Below are 6,000 nucleotides of genomic sequence, written 5' to 3'. Positions count from 1 at the left end.
GTTCATTTCCAGCTCTCTGCGTCTGGCATCTTGGCAGGGAACTCAAGCTTCTGGATTTTCTTTTTCTCATTTCAGGAGTCAGGAGTTCATCAAAAGCCTTGTCTCTCTCTTCCATTTTTGGATAGGTATGCTTTGCTTGCACGACAATTTTCACCCCTCCCAAAGTTACATTATTAAGAGATTAAGGATAAAGATACCTTGGGGTATAATCTTATCTATGTAGACCAGGCTAGCCTTGAACTTGTTATTCTCTTGGCCTCGCCTCCTGAGTGTTGGGATTACAAATATTCTCCACAATGCCCAGTTCTTTCCTTTCTTTTTCTATCTATCTATCTATCTATCTATCTATCTATCTATCTATCTATCTATTTTTATGTAGTTGGAATTTTCTTTGGACTGCCAACCAGCTCCCAGATAAAGACACAGAGACATATTACTAATTTTGAATGCCTGGCCTTAACTTAGGCTTGTCTCAATGGCTCTTTTAACTTAATTTAACTTGCTTTTATTCATCTACATTTTGCCTCGGAGCATTTTTCTTATTATTCCTAGCCACTTCTGGAGTCACATGACTGAATGTGCTGTCACCAGTCAGGCAAAATGCTTAGTTATTCCAGGGCCTCATGTTTTACATAATCCGTGTGCAGTGTGGTCACATAATCTGCACACAGCGTGATCACATAATCTATGTGCATGTGTGGTTTAGCTATGTAAGCCCATATATACATGTGCCAGGTGACCTATAAAAGCAGGCTCTATCCACTCCCTGCTCTCTCTCCTTCTTGCTAGAAGTAGCGCACCCCCCCTCCCTGCACCTTTCTTTTCTGTAGGCCTATCCACCTCCATCCTTTCCCTTTCTTAATAAAAACTCTTATAGTGGGTTCTGTTATACCTTGTTTTCTCATGCCTGGTAAATAATGTTGCCAAATAAATAACAATTTTACTTTCCTTTCAGTCTGTATGTCCCACTTTCCTGCTTCCTCCGTGTCTGTCTGTCTGGCCCCTGGCATCTCCTTTTCTCTCTTCTTTTTCAAGCCTAAATTCCGCCTCCTACTTACTTTCCCTGCCTGGAAGTTCCACCTATACCTCCTCTCTCACTATTGGTCATTCAGGTTTTTATTAGGCCAATCAGACAGGCAAGGCAAAAACAGCAACACGCTGGGCAGTGGTGGCGCACGCCTTTAATCCCAGCACTCGGGAGGCAAAGCCAGGCAGATCTCTGTGAGTTCGAGGCCAGCCTGGTCTACAAAGTGAGTTCCAGGAAAGGCGCAAAGCTACACAGAGAAACCCTGTCTCAAAAAACAAACAAACAAACAAACAAACAAACAAAAGCAACACATCTTTACATAGTTAAACAAGTATTCTGCAACATTTTTATTTATTTTTTTATTCCTATGTAGCCCCAGCTGTCCTGGAACTTGCTATGTAGTGTTAATCCCATCGATCAAGAATAAGACCACTACCACAGTTAAAGCCAAATTTGAAACAAGCTTTAATTAAATACTAGCCAGGTGGATGGGCTCTGGCCAGTCCATACCCAGGTTTCTGGGAAAGGACTACAAATCAAGTTTTGCAGCAGCTTAAGTATTTCCCATCAGGTCCAATCAGGGGCAAGCATACTTCCTGATGTACCTCTAGCCTACATCCAATCAGGGGTAAGAGTACATCCTGACCTATTTCCTGCCTGTGAACCTTCGACCCACATGTGATCAAGCACATCCAATGGAGATGGGTCAAACAAGCTTGTTTAAGGGAGTGAAAACACGTGGCTTGTTATCTCCCATAAACAACAGCCTCCAGCATTTCAGGAACTATCTGTCCTTGGGCCAGGGGCTTGTGGATCAAAGGCATTTTTGTTTCATGGATCTCTAAGGGATAGCAACTAAAACTTAAAAATGTAACTTTGGCTCCTACAGTAGACCAGGCTGGCTTCAAACTCAGATCCACCTGCCTCTTCCTCCCCAGTGCTGGGATTAAAGGCAAGTACTGCCACACCTGGCCATTTATTTTAAAATAACTGGTTGAAAGAGGTGAAAATGTAGCTCAGTGATAGAAAGCTTCTCTAGAAAGTCTCTAATAATAATAAACTATAAACTATAATAAACAGCTAGTTGATGAAGACTGTATACATTCAAGAAACAAGCACTACATTTCATATATGCAGGCATTGTTTAATGATCTCCACAGTCCTACAAACTAATGCATACATCACTACCCACACTGTTCATTGACTCCCCCATCATAAATTGTTCATCTTTTCCACTTGTAGTTAGTGCCCTGTGACAACACCTTCCTACTCCATAGCCCTGGCAAGCACCCTTCAACTTTCTTCCTGATCCCCACATTCTCCATTCCAAATTAAATTGGGTTTATCCAGTATGTGTCTTCCTGTGTCTGTGTTATTTGATTTGGCCTAATGTTCTTGAGATTCATTGCTGAAGCTCCTGCACATACAGAGTGGAGAGAAAGCAGTGTTCCCGTCCTGCTCACAGTCTAAGGTGAGCTCTGTCAGTCATTCACCACTAAATCAGTGTTCTCATCCTGCTCACAGTCTAAGGTGAGCTCTGTCAGTCCTTCACCACTAAAGCAGTGTTCCCATCCTGCTCACAGTCTAAGGTGAGCTCTGTCAGTCATTCACCACTAAAGCAGTGTTCCCGTCCTGCTCACAGTCTAAGGTGAGCTCTGTCAGTCCTTCACCACTAAATCAGTGTTCTCATCCTGCTCACAGTCTAAGGTGAGCTCTGTCAGTCCTTCACCACTAAAGCAGTGTTCCCGTCCTGCTCACAGTCTAAGGTGAGATCTGTCAGTCATTCACCACTAAAGCAGTGTTCCCGTCCTGCTCACAGTCTAAGGTGAGCTCTGTCAGTCCTTCACCACTAAATTTGATGTTTTCAGCACATGAATGTACACACCTATATTCCCAGTACTCAGGAGGTTAATCAAGGAAGATCATGAGTTTAAGGACAGTCTGGGTTACATAGCAAGACACACTGTTCCAATTAAAAAAAAAAGCAAGCACAAATAGTAAGTAAGAAAGATGCTTGCTGTGTGTTTCTTGGGGGAAAGTTTTTTTTATTTCATTAGGTTTAGGAAGCTCTCTTCCTAGTCTCCTCACTTTCAGTGCTGAGAATTAAAAATATAGCCTAGCCCTAGTTAAATGTCTTTTCTTTAAAAAAAATTTACTTTTAAATTTATGCATGTATATATATGTGTGTGCACGTATGTATTTACCTGTGTAGGTAGCCATGGAGGACAAAAGTGTATTAGATCCCCTAAAGATGGAGTTACCAGAAGTTACAGGTGAGTGTTAGCTGCCCAGGATGGATGCCCGGAACTGAATTGTGGTCCTCTGCAAGAGCTGTACACCCTCTTAACTGCCGAGTCGTATATCCACCCTGTAGGCAGAAGTTTCTGTCCTGTCAGCAACTCCCAAGTACCCGGCGGCCACTTCCTGAATAATTGACTCAGGGGCTAATATTAATTATAAATGCTCGTCCGGTTGCTCAGGCTCATTACTAACTAGCTCCTACACTTAAATTAATCCATTATTCTTATCTATGTTTATCCACATGGTTTGGTACTTTTTCTCAGTATAATATTCTCATCTTTCTTCCTCTACATCTGGCTGGTGACTCATGACTCTGCCCTTCCTCTTAGTTTGGTTGCCCTGCCTCTACTTCCTGCCTGGCTACTGGTCAATCAGTGTTTTATCAAACCGATTAGAGTGACAAATCTTTACAGTGTACAAGAGGATTATTCCACAGCACCACCCCACCCTCATTTCAAGCATAAGTGGATACTGGATTTTGTCAAATGCTATTTTGTCAAATGCATGAGGCACACACACACACACACACACACACACACACACACACACACACGCACACACACACAGAGAGAGAGAGAGAGAGAGAGAGAGAGAGAGAGAGAGAGAGAGAGAGAGAGAGAGGTCAAGTGTTCTGTGTTGTGTGGGTTGGTCGAAGAAAGAGGTCACTCCGAGATGAATTCTTCAGACAGCAGGGAGGGGAGAGCCTCTGATGGACTGAACCTCAAGCAGCCGTTCAAAGGCATATTTATTGATTGTCACACAAAGTTGCTTTTTGGGTAAACAAGTTCTTCATACCAAAGCCCCTGATCTAATCTTTCTGTTTTCTGAAGGAAAACATCACATCCCTGACACTTCAGTCCTTACTGTGTACGTTTACAGTACCAAATAACCCAAGAGCTTCAGGTGTGCTACAAGTGTCTTATGGCCATTGTCATGCAAAGGCTGTAAAGCTCGCTCAGAAAAATAATTCTATAAATCATGGAAAACAATCACTGTTTTTGTTGTTGTTGTTGTTTTGTTTTTTGTTTTTCAAGACGAGGTTTCTCTGTGTAGTTTTGGTAGCTGTCCTAGATCCCGCCTGGCTAACCATCACTGTTTTACACAATGATTTCTTCAAAGTACTTCTAGAAAACAACTACTCATTCTAATGTTTACCCTAGATACAGTGACTCTGCTAGACTCACTCCTACAACATTTCCCCCTTTTGTTTAAGCTATATTAATTACATTGAAGATTATACTGCCACACAGTGAAGACAGCCTTTTTTCTTTTGTGGTCTCATGGTCTTACATAAATAAGCCAGAGAACATTTTAAAGCCAGTAAAGTTATCACAGCAAAAACAACTAAAACAATCGCTAGGATAAGAAATCTATTAAAATGATTTATAGGATTAAAGGAAGCTATGGTATCTGTAAGGCTTTCCATAACAATAATCCCAGATACATCAGGCAACTTATTTGAAAAAGCTTCCTTAATTCCTTGTTGTAAATCATAAATCATTTGAGAAGAATTAGGGTGACTCAACAAATGCATTTTAATATTTTCCCAATTGTATTTGCTTTCATTAAACCTTAAAGGTATAATATAGTAAGATATAATATTCCAATCACATTTTACTTTAATTTGTTCTTTCAAAGTCACTAACTGATCCCCCAAAAGTAACACAGCTTGTTTCAAGTCTATTTTATTCTGTTGAGTCCAAAGTTCTGCAGAGTGCTGATGCCAGTCTCTAACAAAATCAGCAGTGTGAATTTCCTTACGAAGGGCCAATCCAGCTGGTGCCGCAGGAGCCGTCAATGCAATAATTCCCATAACTACAGCAATAACCAGTCCAATCATCCAATGTGTCCTTCCTAATATTCTTTCAGAAAGTTTCTGGATTAGAATCAGCACAGGTGAATATTGCCATGGCCTCAACAGCTTCACCAGCATCCAGACTGCTGGCCTTGGCTCTAAGAATATATAAACTTTCAGAAGTGACATCTAATAACATACTAGCATTAATACATGTATGAACATGTATGAACAGTAGAGCTAATTTTTCTAGTTCCATTCAAACTATATCATTACCATTTCAGCTTTGAGTGAGAATGTTTTCCTCCAAGGAAGCCATAAGAACTTCAATCAATGACTTCCCCTTAGGAGATATTAACAAGCTCCTGAGGGTGTTCTCACTTTTACATTGTTGCCAATGTATCTAGTCAGATTCCTTGGTGATAACCTACGTCTTCCAAAACATCAGATTTATGGAACTAGTAGCATTAATCTACAGTCCTCTAAAACTAGATGCATGAAGCATATAAAATTTATTATGGAAATCCTTGGTAGGATAAACTATAAATAACCAAATTTGAAAAGTTATATTTAGACAGTGAGTTCCATTACCAATACAAATAGGAATTCCTTGCACTTCCACAGCATAATTTTTAATTTCCTTACCCTCTTCCTCAGGCTTATCAGGTCCTCTGTGGTCATGAGAACCAGGTAGCTGCCAGTGGCCATGTCAGAAGAGCAGCAGGTGGCAATTGAAGTTTGAGGTGTCAGCCCACCAGGAGGAAAATCCTTGATGGATGGATGAATCTCATAGGCAAGTCCCCGAGTCCACAGACTCTAGAATGTCTTTTGCTTTTGCTGTGTCTTTACATGTTTGCTGCTTCCATCTTTCTCTGGT

The sequence above is a fragment of the Peromyscus californicus genome, unplaced genomic scaffold, assembly GCF_007827085.1.
Source record: "Peromyscus californicus insignis strain IS unplaced genomic scaffold, ASM782708v3 Scaffold_4__1_contigs__length_199733344, whole genome shotgun sequence".
NCBI lineage: Eukaryota > Metazoa > Chordata > Mammalia > Rodentia > Cricetidae > Peromyscus > Peromyscus californicus.
The sequence above is the reverse complement of the archived record's forward strand: the minus strand, read 5'-3'. Positions refer to the sequence as shown.